We start from the raw sequence: 14,857 nt of genomic DNA on the forward strand, positions 1-14,857 counted from the left end.
GCAGACACTGTACAGATGTTACTCCATTTACTCCTTTAGGAAACAGTCTAAAGGAGGCAGCTTGTTCCTTGGATAAATGTTAGCCAGGAGAGTAAAGTACTCTGTTAAAATCAGAGAGAAAATATTCAGAAAAACATGGACTAGAATGCAGGTCAGATTTACTGTTAATTTAAATCATGTGAAAAAAGACAGTTTATTTAAAAGATTTTATCTATAATGCGCCCTGGCTGGCGTAGCTCAGTGGATTGAGCACGGGCTGGGAACCAAAGTGTCCCAGGTTCAATTCCCAGCCAGCATACATGCCTGGGTTGCAGGCCATGACCCCCAGCAACCGCACAGTGATGTTTCTCTCTCTCTCTCTCTCTCTCTCTCTCTCTCTCTCTCTCTCCCTCCCCCTCCCTCCCTTCCTCCCTTCCCTCTCTAAAAATAAATAAATAAAATCTTAAAAAAAAAGATTTTATCTATAATGCTATGACCATAAAATACTTTTCTAACTCTTAAAACTTGTTTATTATATTTGAATATTATTTAAAATTTAAAAAGCAAGCATTTCTTTTGATCTGGCAATTCCACTTCTAAACATTTTATCTTAAGGGGGGAAATGGAGACAACTGTATCGGAACAACAATAAAAAAATAGATACTATTAATAAAATAAGTATGGAAGCCCTGCTTCGGGAAATATATTCTCAGCACACATATCCAGAAAGAAGTTATACTCAGAATATCTAAGGAATCAACAATAAAAATCTAAAAATCAACAATAAAAACATGAACAACTCAAAAAAAAAAAGAAAAGAAACATGGATGTATATTTACAGAATATGTTCAACAGAGTATAACTGACAACAGAGAAAAACAGTAAATGACCCTAATGTTCAACATAAGGAGACTGGTTAAAAATATATACAGTACATACATACAATGGAATAATAAAATATAACATACATTATATAGAAGAATGAAATATATTCACTATACATACATACCTATTAACATTTATGTTCTAAACACATTTAATGACATGAATTATGTCATTTTAAATTTAAAAACAAGTTACAAAATTGTATATATAACATGCCATTATTTTTCTAAAAAATAAAATAATGGATAAAAACAAATGAAAATATATTCTCAAGTTAATAGTATAGTTACCTCTGGATAGTGGAACTGGGAGTAACTTGATTCTTTTTTTTTATAAAATACTTTTTAATATTTTGTGTTCCCTTCTAAATTTATCTTTCTACATTATTAAAATTCTTATATATATTGAATATGTATAAGCATAGAGTTACATATCATAATCAGGGACTATGTACTGTTTTATGTTCTAAACTTTCTCCTTTTATTTTGTTTTATTTATTTTTTTGTGAGCAGTCATCTGATTTATAAAAAGATGTAACAAATATTAAAATGATAGAAAATGTCATTTTCAAAGCAACATCAAAAAGTGAGTGTATTTAACCATACTTAGCCCATAACAGAGCAAATGGGTGAGTGGGGCAATAATAACTCATTCTGTAGCACGTTTAATAAACTGGCAACAGAGAGAGTTGGTTGAAGGAAAGCAGAGGAACTTCATCCTTTAAGCATTAGAAACGCGGGGCTCCACAGTCAACTGGCCTCCGCTCAATGTTGTTCCTATGATTAGAAATGTACACGATGGGAACTCCCAGAATCTTCCTGATTCTTTGTTTAAGATCCCCAGTCAACTGTGGCCACAATGTAACACTTGTGCTGAGTCACTCTCTGTACTAAACAGTTATCTGCACAGGTTCCTTCGTGTGAACATGGTAATCGTTCAAATCTTGGATCCTTGGCGATCCTTAGAGCCACTGGGTACTTCTGCCCCAGTTTCTCAGTTTCAGCCATTACAGAGTCAGTTAACAAGGGATACACTTGGCATAGAGACAGTCCCTCACTGACTGCACTAAGTCCAGTTTAGCCTTGATGGAAAGTGGATAAAGTTGGTATCAACCAGGATGTGGTAAGGTGGCTCAGCTGTATGTTATATTGGAAGCATAAGCAGGAAGAGTAATGGGGGACTTCTCTTTCCTTCAATGCACTAGGATCCTTCTTTTCTTTCTTTTTAGATTTTAACCTATCCTTTTCTTTAAGCCTCTGATCTCTCAGACTAAGCATTCACTTAGTGGTCACATATCTCCTTGTTTTCCTTTGCTTTCCCATGATCAAGCCACACTCCAACTTTCTCCTTTTATTTTAATACCGTCCCTTGCACGTGGGTGTGAACATAGCTACTACATTAACGGTTCCTTGCAGCTGCAACATACTAAGGGGTCATGATTATGTAACCTTATCCCTGTTATCAACATAGAGGTTGTGTCTTACTTTTTCCTACTTGTTAATGTTGCCTTATGAAACTATTCTTTACAATTCATTCTCTTTATTTGAATTGTCTCTTTTGAAAACTATTCCAGGAAGGGGAACACTGGGTCTGAAGTGCCTTCTTTGTAGACTTTGCCCGCTGCCAATGCTGAAGGCTCCCGTGCAGGGTTCTGGAGCCACTGCGGGTCTCAGAAATGTGGAGGATGAAGGAGAAGTTCTCTCTCAGGGGTGTGGCGGTGGTTTCATGGGCTTACACGTGTCAGAACTGTAGACTTGGGCACGTCATATGCTTTTAAGTATGCCCACTTAAATTACTCAGCAATAAAGTTGTTCTGAAAAAAGTACAACAAAAACCGTAATGATGCCGGTGAAGACTCTCCTCTTTCAAAACTAGTCAGTGGCCTTAGGGGGTATAAAATGACTGTTATTTCCCCCCGAATGACTGACAAGCAACTGGGAGTGTGGAGCAGGGCACATGCATGTGGAAAAGTCAAGAACATGCACTTGTGCAAGCAATCTCAAAGCCCCTCAACGGCAGGTGCCATAAAAAGTCCATGAGATCTTTGGAACCAGAAACATTTTCCCAAGGAAAGCAACCACCACCGATTTCATCTCCACAAGTCTCTGCAGGTGGTCATTCCCAAAAGGCATGTGGGAGGGAGAGAGAGGGGCGAGGACAGAGGAGAGAGGGAGAGGGCAGAGTCGGGGGGGCGGGGGACTCTAGAACGTACTGACCAGCCACCTGGGAATCCAGAGTGCCTCAGCACCAAAGGGCTAAGTACACCAAACCATCTTTTCTCTGCTTCCTTCAGGGAATAATAACAATCATGGCATATATGATTTCTGTGCCAGGCATTCCACTGAGAGTTTTATGTGGGCTTTTTTACTCACTTGGGGCTGATGCATGGATTACCTCACTGAATTGTCATCACACCATGACCCTGATGTAAGGGTTGGTGTCATTTTCAGGGCACAGTACACACTGTTAAGAATAGTGAAGTTTATGGGGCCGTAAGTTGTCCCATCTCCATCATCCTTTCCCCACCGCTTCAGGGGCCATGTACACCAACAGCCCTTGGATCTTGGTGAAACCAGCAGCCTGGGAGCCACTGGGGAGGGCAGACTATGCTTAGAACTCTCCAAGAGCAACATTCTCAGGGGGTTATTCTCACTTGATCTCTGGCAGTTCCCTACAAATCCCCACTCTCGGGGCTGTTCTTTGTAGGACCTGAGTCCGACGAACATATCTAGGAATCTAGAAGACTACAGGTGAATAGGCCTATGTGTGTGCCCAGAGCTGTGTGCGTGCCCAGGGCTGTGCGCATGCCCAGGGAATTACAGAGGAGGAACTAAGCTCTCACTTCTGCCTGACCTGGACACACACAGGACGTGAAGGTAAGGGCAGAGTTGCTCTGCCCGCCTACACATTTCGGGTGTACCCCAAGACAGATGCACAGCCCTGCAGCAAAGGCCGGGAGAGTAACAGTTCCAGTCGTTTAAGGAAATCACACAGTTGGCCACGAAGCGTACTGATCAGAAACTTTTGTGTCTACTGTGACAAACTTTATGAATATACTTACAACCACTAAATTGTGCACTTTAAATGGGTGAAGTTTATGGTGCGTGACTCATTGAAATAAAAAATAAATATAAAAAACTAATGCACAAACATAGAAACAAGCTAAAGCAATCACTGACAAAAGTAAGGATAGGTAATTCATAGGAGGAATATCAGGGGCCAAGAAACATATGTAAACACATATAAGTGACTATTAACCTTATGAGAAATCATCAATGTCTTATTAAATAAGATCTAAAAGAAAAATGTCTGATGGATTTCTCTGGCTTTTGTTAAACCAGTAGTTTTACTCCTCCCTGCAGTATATAGTTTTGTGCTACATACCCTGTGTTTCTTGCAACCTTTGACCTCGACCTCATCCGAAGACCTCCCTCATATCCACAAATTCATAGACTTGTATAACTTCTTCACCCCTGTCATTGGTTGACTGGGATACATGCCACACAAAAGCCAGCCTAGCACCAGAACTTCATCCCTCCGCCTGGGTCACCAAGAGTTATGCTCCACCAAGCTCATCTCTTTCCCACAAATGGCCCCGAACATGCGCTCACCTTGAATCTGCAAATGTTGCTGCCAGTTAATAATGTCTGACAAACCCAGGACCCCATGCAAATCACCTGGATTCTTAGAATATACTTGGTAAGTGGTGGTGTAGTGACCAAGGTCATCTGTCATCCGGATGGACTGGAAGAAGACTGGAAAACAGACTTTGGAACACTGGGGAATCTGTGTGGACAGAAACATGTTCATTGAACCCTGACACAAATATCATGGAGGAATGAGCCCAGGTTCCAAAGACAACAGGCACCCCTACCTGCTCTTGTGGCCGGATGACGGCTGTGTTAAAATCAGGCCGCCTGCTACCAGCACCTGAAGCGTGAATGGGTGGGTTCCTCTGGTTTATATGAAAAAAATGGTACCATAAACCTGTAGCAACCCAGACAAGAGAGAGTCAGGACATGGGAAGAGGGCAACAGAGGCTCCTGTGGCTGTAGATAAATCTTGAAATAACTTCATAAACTCTAAGGACTGCTGGCATTGGGGTCTGTGCACAGCACGTTCCCCGGTGGTATCTGCTTGAACAGCTTGAGTCACAGGGAGCTCATTACCTTCTGAGATAACCTGATCTGTCCCTGGTAGCTCTGACTGTTCTTAAAAAGACTTGTTGTCCGAGGAGTCTCTTTTGCGATTTCTCTTTTCAATGATAACCTGGGGCCATGCAGAATCATGGTTCATTTTCACCCTGTGGAACGCTATGGGATTGAAGGCTACTGCCTTAGCAACAATTGTGATTACTTAATAAACATTTCTGACATGCCAGCTACTGTCCTAGGCACTAAACATAGGATAGGGGTATAAGGGATGAAATTCGAAAATAAGACTTTTTTTCTTTCTTTTCTTCCTTCTCCATTATAGCCTTAGACGATTCCTAGTAGACTGTGTAACCAATTAATCGACCTTATGTTTAACCTTATGTTCCTGCTGAGATTTGGTTGCAGTTAACAGTTGACCAGGAAAGAAGAAAAGGACTTTCAACCCAGCCCCGAACCTACATGCCTGGTCACCAGGAACGCGGAGACTGACGCACTGTGTCGCAGAAATACCGGAATGAGGCACAGGGGAGCACAGCTCCACCCCACCGAGGAAATGCTGACCATCCTGGTCCAGGGACCAGTAATAAAGACATTCACCGAAACCAAAAATCCCCACAAAGACTCAGGTTTCCAGACTGCGCATCGCCAGGACCCACTTTGTGCTCTTTGTCCACGCCCCCTTTCCACGCTTCCCCCAGAGACTTGCCCCTGACATGCTTGGGGGAAGGTGAATGTTAGGGCTTCCACCCGCCACCTTCTCAGACTGCTGGCCTCTGATATCAATAAAAGTGCAATTATAATCCAAAATCTGTCTCTGCTTTCTGGCTGAGTGGTGAGAGGCAGCACGAGCCGCGGACTTGGTGGACATCCGGTTTCCCTTACATTATCTCATTTACTGTCATAAGTACCTGAGGAGGCAGATACTATTGTTTCTGCTTGAGAATTGACAAAACTGAGACTTAAGGACATGAAGTGCCTTGCTTAAATTAAATCCCCTTGGCTGGGAAATTCCAGATTTATCCAACTCCAGACCTCAGGATTATTCCACTTTGGCATCTCCTTCTCCAGGGTGACCAAAGTTAGGGGAAGGGGTGTGGGAGAAACACTGATCGAAAGAACACATCCCGAGGTGTTGTGTTTGTTGGAAACGTGGTGAGGAAACAGTGGCTCTTCATTTGCAGACTGGCCAGACTTCAGGGCCCGGGCCTTCGAGGATGCAAAAATTCCTTCCAGGCAGCACATGGGTGTAAGTGCGCCCCCTGGTGTCCCAATCAAGGCTCTACCACTCACTTACAAGCTGAGACCTTAAGGAGCCTAGTGAGTTCTTGGTGCCCCCGTTTCCTTATTTTTACAATAGGTAAATAATAGTATGTTGGTGTTGCAAACATTAAATAAAGATAATGAACAAAAAATAATCAATGAATATCATATCTGGCATATGGTAAGCACTCTGCAAATGTTATCAGCTATTATCACCCTTGCCCCCAGTTAGCAGCAGAGCCGATGCGGAAGGCCAGGGCTTCAGAACCCAAGTCCAGAGTTTTTCTTGCCGTGCATGGGGCTGTGCTTGAGCCAGGCAATCGCAGAAACCTCAGAAGCCTTCGGCTGGGTGCAAGCTGCTTGTGCCTGCCATATGAAGTTGGATACGCTCAAAGCAACCTTCACGTCACACTTCACAGATATTAACGTGGAGGCTCCTGGAGGACAACCGACGCCCCCAGTTCCTGGGGCAGAAGCGTTTGATACACCAGAGCTCTGGGTTCACCTGCAAGACTGGTAGTACAAGTTCCAGTCCTCAGAGCTTTCTGAATATCTTACAAGGGTTGGCAGCCTCTTTTTAGATGTTCATTTTTTATATTTTTCATTTTTAAATTATAGTTGACATATTACATTAGTTTCAGGTGTGCAACAGTGATTAGACATTTATACACCTTACAAAGTGATCATCACGAAGCCTAGTAACTGTCTGTCACCGTACAAACAATATTATTGACTCAATTCTGTCTATGCTGGATGTTCAATGCCTGAAAATTTTTCCTTTATTAAAGGATTTTCTTTATTTATTTTTAGACAGAGGGGAAGGAAGGACAAAGAGAGGAAGAGAAATATCTGTGTGTGGTTACCTCTTTCACAACACCCACCAGGAACCTGGCCTGCAACCCAGGTCACCTTAGACTGGGAATCGAACTGGCAACCCTTATGGTTCGCAGGCCAGTGCTCAGCCACTGGGCCACACCAGCCAGGGCCTGTGAATTACTTTATAACTGGCAGTTTGTGCTTGTTAGTCCCCTTCCCCTTTTATGCCCCTCCTCTCATCCCGTCCCCTCTGGCAACCATCAGCTCGTTCTCTTTTTCTATGAGTTTGTGTTTTGTTTCATTTGCCTCTTAGTTCAGTCTTACAGCTAACACTATATAGCCAGAGAAGAAGGGCCTGGGGTGAATCTTTTTTTTTAAGTCTGTGAGCTATCTTTTTTTAATTGAAATATATTTGTCATACAACACTGTGTACGTTTACTGGCATAACATGTTGATTTGATACATATTGCAATGTGATTGTCATCGTAGCCTTAGCTAGCAGCTCTATCTTGTCACAAAATGATCGTTTCTCTGTGTGGTGGAAATGATGAAGATCTAGTCTCTTGGCCAGTTTGATGTGAGACAGAGGCTAAAGTCAGCTGCATATGATCTGCCGGAAAGCAGGACATGCTCCGGAAAGTGTGTTCAGGGAAGCAGCCCTTGGGGAGCTGGGAAAGTGGTAATGAGGCCTTTTACCAAAGTAACTGGTAGAAAATCAATCAGGCTTGTTCTCCCTTTGGCTTCACGTTCAAAGAAGCAGCTGGGCAGTGAGACAGTTCATCTTAATGTTGGCATACATTTGCATCACGTAGGTAGATTATAAGTTAACCAAATCCTAATTATTAGCCATTCAAAAATTTTTGTCCAAATTTTTCTGTAAGGTAAAGAATGCTACAGTGAGCGTCCATGAGAATTATAGGTTAAAGGCTGTGCTAATTAAACAATAGAGGTTACACACAGTCTCACCTACACTAGCCCTCTTAAATGATTCACAGTCATACCCCACTTTGGAAGCCTTGCTATAGAGACTCCTAAGGAATCAGGAACATGTAGGATAGCAGAGTCTCTGGTATCTACCTGTCTGGATTCAAAACTTAACTGCCTCCAGCTATGCACTCCTGGCTGAGTTCATTCATCTCCTTGTGTCTCAGTTCTCTCATCAGTAAAATGGGACTAGCAATACTAACTCATTCCATTGTTGGGGGATTAAATGCACCACAATACATGTGAGCTTCTTAGGACAGTGCCCGGTGCATGGTAAAAACTCAGTAAACATTTGCTACTGCTATAACCACTCAAGAGTATTACATTTTTGCCCTGGTTTGTGTGGCTCAGTAGATTGAGTGCCGGCTTGCCAACCAAAGGGTCATGGGTTCAATTCCCAGTCAGGGCACATGCCTGGGTTGCGTGCTGGGTCCCCAGTGCAGGGCATACAAGAAGCAACCACACATTGATGTTTCTTCCCCTCTCTCCCTCCCTTTCTCTAAACATAAATACAATTTAAAAAAAAATAAAAGAGTATTACATTTTCATTGACCAATGCAACACTCAAAGACTTGCAAGATTTCTCAACTAAAAAGTTAATAAGATGATACCAACCTCTTAAGTATGCTGACCACAATGTCATTTTTTTTAAAAAGCCAGGGATCATCTATTAAGTGTTATGCCACATCCATTAAGTGTTATGCAACATCTATTAAGTGTTAGGCAAAGTACAGGCAACGATGACACAAACAGCGATCTGTGACAGGCTCTTGCGGGATCCTCTGCCACTAAGACCTCTGGCAGGGACTGGACACTCTCGGGACCCATAGGTTCTCTGTGCTGCTCGCGAGATGTGATCTGTGTACCTCCACTTACCGCATTCTAAATGTTTTGAATGTCATATTTTTCTTCCTTGAATTATTTCTTTTAATGGATTCCCCGACATGGAAACACCGAGTTAAAGGGGGAGTATGAAGGACGTCCTGGTTTTTATGCAGACAGCCAGAGTGCCCTCGGCAGGAACTGCCCAGTGAGTGACTCGGTTTTCCTGCTCCTTCGCCCTCCTCAGTTGACCCCGCACACCGAGCACCAGGCTGTACAACACACGTGTATGTGGCTGGCACAGGCAGGAGTTGAAGGGGGACCCCGCTGTCCCATTTCAAATGCATGGCATAGCCCAACGTGCTCAGTTCAAGGAAGAGGCGACTTTGGCCTTGTGTGTATCGTGCAGAAGGCAAAATAGTGGTTCAGGAGAGGAAGGGAATTCCGGCACGTGCTACCGCATGCGTGAACCTTGAAGACACAAGCCAGTCACAAATCCACAAACGCCGCCTGATTCCACTGACCTGAGATATCTAGCGGAGGTAATTGAAGCAGAACGGTGGTTGCCAGACACCGGAGGGAGGGGCGGTGGGAGCTGTTTAATGGGTGCACAGCCTCAGTTTTACCAGATGGAAAAGTTCTGGAGATGGAGGATGGCCACGAGGGCACTACAATGGTATTATCCTTAAGGCTTCAAGTGGAAGTTAAAATGGTAAGTTTTACGATATGTGTTTCTTATAACCACAATATGGGGATGTGGTCATTCGGTTCCACGCAACAGGCCCCCAGGTGATGCACCTGCGAGGAAGGAGAGCGCGCACCCTAACCGAAGGCGTTCGCCCGCAGGTGTGGGCGGGTCTGTGGAGGAAGCTGGCTGCCTGCCCAGCCTCGTAGGCTGCGCTCGCGTCCAGGAAATTGAAGAAAACGCTGTCGGTTGTGTTCTTAGCTGTTTATTAAGGCTTAAAACATTCCTTTCACTTTTCGTGTGGATTTCATAAATAATCACAGGAAGTGTTTTATTTATATGCCATATTTTGCTGTGTATAATGCACATCCATGTTTTTGGCCCAAACTTTCAGGAAAAAAAGAACCACTTTCATTTTAATTTCTTAATTCAGTTATTTATTTATTTATTTATTTATTTATATTTAGGTACTTGTTTCTTGTATTACAAAGGAATTTTGGCATTTCAACATATTATGGTACAAGAAATTGTACGTAACAAATAATTACAAAACACAGAACAGATACAAGGTGTTTCAGGTACTAACTACCCATGTATAACGAGCATCCTTACTTTTCCCTCAAAAATCTGGGCAACAAAGTGCGCATTATACCTGGCAAAATATGGTGTGTGTGTGTGTGTGTGTGTGTGTGTGTGTGTGTGTGTACATATGTAATATATATTATATGATATATATGTGTATTTTTCATATATAATTTTTTTAACTTCCCGGAGAAGGAAGCTGCTGGGACAGGCAGCAGTTGCGGTCGGCACTGCCCTCTGCTGGTCGGTGATGCCAACGCAGAGAAGAGCACTCCCTACTTCCACAGGAAAGTCTGTTCACCACTAGGAGAGCCTTTTGCTTTATGGGAGCTGGGTTTTTCAAAGAGGCAGAAAGTGTACTAGTGGGCTAAGAACTTAGTTAAAAGTCTGCACTATAAACCGAGAAGGTGGATAGCCACCTCCTCCTCCCCTTTCCCCCATTCCACTTGCCCCTGCGGTTCCACCTCCATACTCCCTCAACCCTATCGCAGCCTCTACCAGGTAAACCATAACCTGGTGACTTTAAAGATTAAAAGCACAAATAGCACATGGCCTATGTGTATCTGTAATATAATGAACACAATAAAATAGTGAACAAAATAGAAACAGAAGCACAGATACGTAGAGCAGACTGACAGCTGCCGGAGGGGAAGGGGGGGGACTGGATGAAAGAAGGCGAAGGGATTAGACAAATGACATGTATGCATGACCCTTGGACAGGGACAACTGTGGTGTAGGATTGCCTGAAGGAGGGGGGTGCTAGGTGGAGGTGGGCAAAGGGGGTATAGTGGGGACAACTGTAATAGTATAAACAATTAAATACAATTAAAATACGTCAAAAACAATGGTTTCCTCCTGTAACAGGGTGCAGTGGGGCAGGGGTGCAAATAGGGATTTGTAACGGGGCCCAGAACTCGGTGTTCAGAAAATATCAGAAAAAATATATATATATGATGTCCTCACCCCCACAAGTCTGAGCCGGGGGATGGGACGCATGGAGCAGGGCCAACTGAGAGCTGTTTTGCATAGCAACAGCTTTGCAGATAACCTCTAGAACAGTCATTTAACACATCTATACCTTTTAACTGGTTTCATCATACGTTAAACAGCTGTGGCCATGCTTTGAGCCAGGGGGATGGGAGTGACTTCAACCCAGGATGTAACTGGGAGGCAACTGCCCCTGGTTACAGGGCCTGGGTGAGAGCTTGGAGGTGACTGGCTCCACACCACAGGGCCACACCTGCCCGGACTTACTGTGGCAGCCCAGGAAAGCTGGAAACATACGGGAATGCTATCAGCTGTAGCCAATTGTGGGCGGAGTCAGAAATGGTGCAGCAGAGGAAGATTGGTTCCAGGATTTAAACCCAGGCACAGCAGCCATGCGGGGGCTTTTTGAAACCACTCAGCTTGGGCAGAGAAGAACCATAGACTTCTATTTCTTTTTCTGAGATATGGTACCCTGGACTGGGCAGAGGGGGAAGGAAGGACTGTGTGTTTGTGGGTATTCTAAAGGGCTTTGGGATCTCAATGAAGACATTAAGTCATTACTATTAAATTTGTATAACTATTTAAATAAATAATCCCTTTCCTTTTCACCAGTCTCTGGCACTGAGAGACATCTTTCCATGGCGGCAGGCAAGACAAACCTAGTACGGGGTGGGGACCCCTGGAGCACAAGGGTGGGCCCATTCAGTAATAGTATATCGTGCCCCCCCCTCCAACCCTGGGGTCTGTTCTGTAACACTCCCAAGAGACTGTTTTTATCTCTAGAAGCAATGCATTTGATCTACTGGGGAATGGGTGGACTCTCTATCACAAATTCTTCTGACCCTTAATGGGAAAGTATTTTTTCCTAAATTTCTGGTCTCACCTAAAAAGGCCAGCTGGCCCGAGAAAAAGGTTGAATTCCTAGAATACTCTTCAGGAGGCCAGAAAAGATGGAAGTTGAACGTCGTCCATCAGCCTTCAGCGGAGGGGATTTCTGCTTTCAGCTGGGGGTTGGGAGGAGAGAGTTGGGTAGGATCATGTAAAAAGCTTCATAAAGGGGTAGCTTTTGAGGTAAGGCTTGAAAGTACGTTTTTGGCTCTCTGTTGCTATATAGTAACATTAAGTGGCTCTAAGCAATTTTTTAACCCTTCCTATTCTGTGGTTTGACTGGTCCATGGGATGTTGGCCAGGACGAAGCTCAGCCGGGCAGAATGTCTATGGAGGCTCACGCACATTTCCTACATGAAGGTGGCATGAAGGCTGGGCTAAGCCAGGGCGCTGGCTGAGTGGGACTCTCTGCCTTTCCAAGTCGTCTCGTGGTCCCTTTCCATGGGGCCTCTCTTGCAGGTATCTGGTCAGCTCAGGGCTCTCAGGAGTGCAACATTTAGACTCCAAATTGACACCGCTTCATGTCGGCCACATGGTGTTGGTTCAAGGGAACCCCAGGGCCAGGCCACAGTCACTGTGGTTTTCAACCACACAGGGACATGAATCCTTGCAGAGGTGGCTAATTGGGGACCATCCTTGGAGACTGGTTACAACAAGGGGTGAGAAGAAGATGCTGAGATGTAGAAGGGTGAGCAGAGAGAAAAGCCTAAATAAAACCGTAGAGTTGCTAAAAGTACAAAAGAATGGCCTGGTTTAAAGGGTACAGTTTGAAAAGAAGAGTAAACGGCACCAAAGGTGGAAAGGAGGCAACAGTCAGGAGGCTGAGACCTTGAATGGCAGGCTTCGCAGTTTGCATTTAATTTTGTCAGATAGTTGTCAAATCTACCTGTGCCACGGAATCTCCTGGGCACTGTGGAACGCCAGCTCCCTGCAAATTGCCAGTACAACCTGTTGATGAGACAGAGACAGCACCGTTTCAGCCGAGATTTGACAGTGTCTCGGAGGGAGAAAGGCAAGGTTAGAACTCATTAAGAATGGGACATTTGGTTTCAGGCAGGCCCTTCACGGGAGAGGGGGAGGTCTCGATCAGGTTTGGGTAAAAATCATAACACAACCATGTAAGGTTAACAGCCAAGCAAGGCAGGCAAAGGGTTCCCATGACCTTAATGTACAAACTGTCTGTCGATACTGTTGTTGAAGAGTTCATGGATATTTTGGAAAATTTCTCCAATGAATAATCAAGGTATTTGTCTTGGCAAGAATCTCCTGGCATAGTCAAATTTATGCTAATGAAGACACTACAATGGTAGCACCCTGTTAAGGGAGAGAGTCAGCTCTGTGGAATGTAGGTCATTTGGCTCTCAGAACGTTGTCAATATCCAGATTCTCAAAACTCACCTTCAAAAGTTCTTATTTGATGAAACCCCAGAACCTCTGTTCTTAACAGGCTTTATTGAGAATCGATTCGATAAGCCGAAGGATAGTGGGGCCCACGTACCACCCCAAAATATGCTGCTTTGGTATATTGCTCATTTTGAGCTAAAGGCATTTGGAAGACAGTAAATGCAGGGGAAGCTTTCCCTGAACTCCCCTTATCTGCCAAAGACACACCCTGCAAAAGCAACTCAATGGTCATAAGTCCCCTCCCTGGCAGTTTCACCAACCAGGGAAGGTTGACCCTTAACACAGGAGAAGAGACTAGAACTCGACACCACAACTGGCTAAAGTGTCACAACCAATCACATCTCCCATCTAGTTACCTTCTAAGGCCCCATTCGTCTTTCCTAAAAGTCATTTACTCTCCCTGACAAGGTTTACACACTCCCCATTAATTTCCATGGGAACATGACATTTAAGACTGAATTCTAAAGTCACGTCTTTGAGTTGTTCATTTCTCCCTGGGTATCTCCTGTTTGTACCTTTCAGAAGCTCCTGTTTTTGTTTTGTTGATCTGTCTTTTATTACACAGGGTCACAGTTAACATCTCAGAAGGATACAGGGAATTCATTTTTCGTCGCCTACAAAGCAGAGAAGCACTGCAGGATTTGTGTCTGCATGGATCCCGGCTGCGCTCCAGGAGAATGATGACACACCTGTTCGAGGACTCCAGCAGCCGTCCAAACAAGGTAGAATGAGGGTGTAAACTGTGCACTTTGAGCACAAGGGTTAATCCGGTGATGCTGGGCAAGGCTTTTCTCTTCTCTGTTTTCCTCGCCTCTTTATGATTCTGGGTCTCCTCCTAGGCAAGGCCGACCCAGGAGAAACCCTTGAGGAAATACATCATGGGAAAGGCGGGGGGCTGCCAGAAGCAGGGATTCCCAGGTACCTGTGGAAGCAGGGGAGTTGGAACTGGAAGCATCTTTGAGCCTGCCGCTCCCGTGGTCAGTGGCTCTTGGGCGTGCGTGGCCGGGTTGGAGTGGGGTGCACAGAGAGAAGAGGACTGACTTAGAGGTTTCACCCAGCATCACCAGCAATCTGCATTCAGACTGCAAGAGGCCCAGAAGACCCCCCATCTGCAACTTAGGATCCCTGAGCCATCCCTGACTTGAAGGGCAGCCCACCAGAGTAAAAGTCCCCCAGACCTCTCAGCCTATCTGATCCCCAGTAGATGTAATCTTGGTTAAATTACTCCTTGTTCCTCTCCGTCCCCTATCATTCAAAGGTGTTTACAGAAAAGTTCACGGAGATTAAGCTTCTCATCCAAGGTCACAGAACCACTCAGGGCCAAGGTGTCTCCCAAGTCCAGTCCTCCACATGCCAGCCAACTCCCTTTCTCCGCTTCTTTTCTTTTTCATTATCGCTGCTTCCTTGTTTA

The 14,857-nt window shown here is 44.4% G+C and overlaps 1 pseudogene; it reads right to left on the bottom strand.

Annotated features, from left to right (window-relative positions):
• Positions 1 to 421: 421 nt before the first annotated feature.
• On the bottom strand, positions 422 to 2,907 carry LOC123829311 (annotated as a pseudogene).
• Between the last annotated feature and the right edge of the window lie 11,950 nt (positions 2,908 to 14,857).

This window comes from Phyllostomus hastatus, unplaced genomic scaffold (genome assembly GCF_019186645.2).
Source record: "Phyllostomus hastatus isolate PE091 unplaced genomic scaffold, TTU_PhHast_1.1 phas_scaffold_11, whole genome shotgun sequence".
Classification (NCBI taxonomy): domain Eukaryota; kingdom Metazoa; phylum Chordata; class Mammalia; order Chiroptera; family Phyllostomidae; genus Phyllostomus; species Phyllostomus hastatus.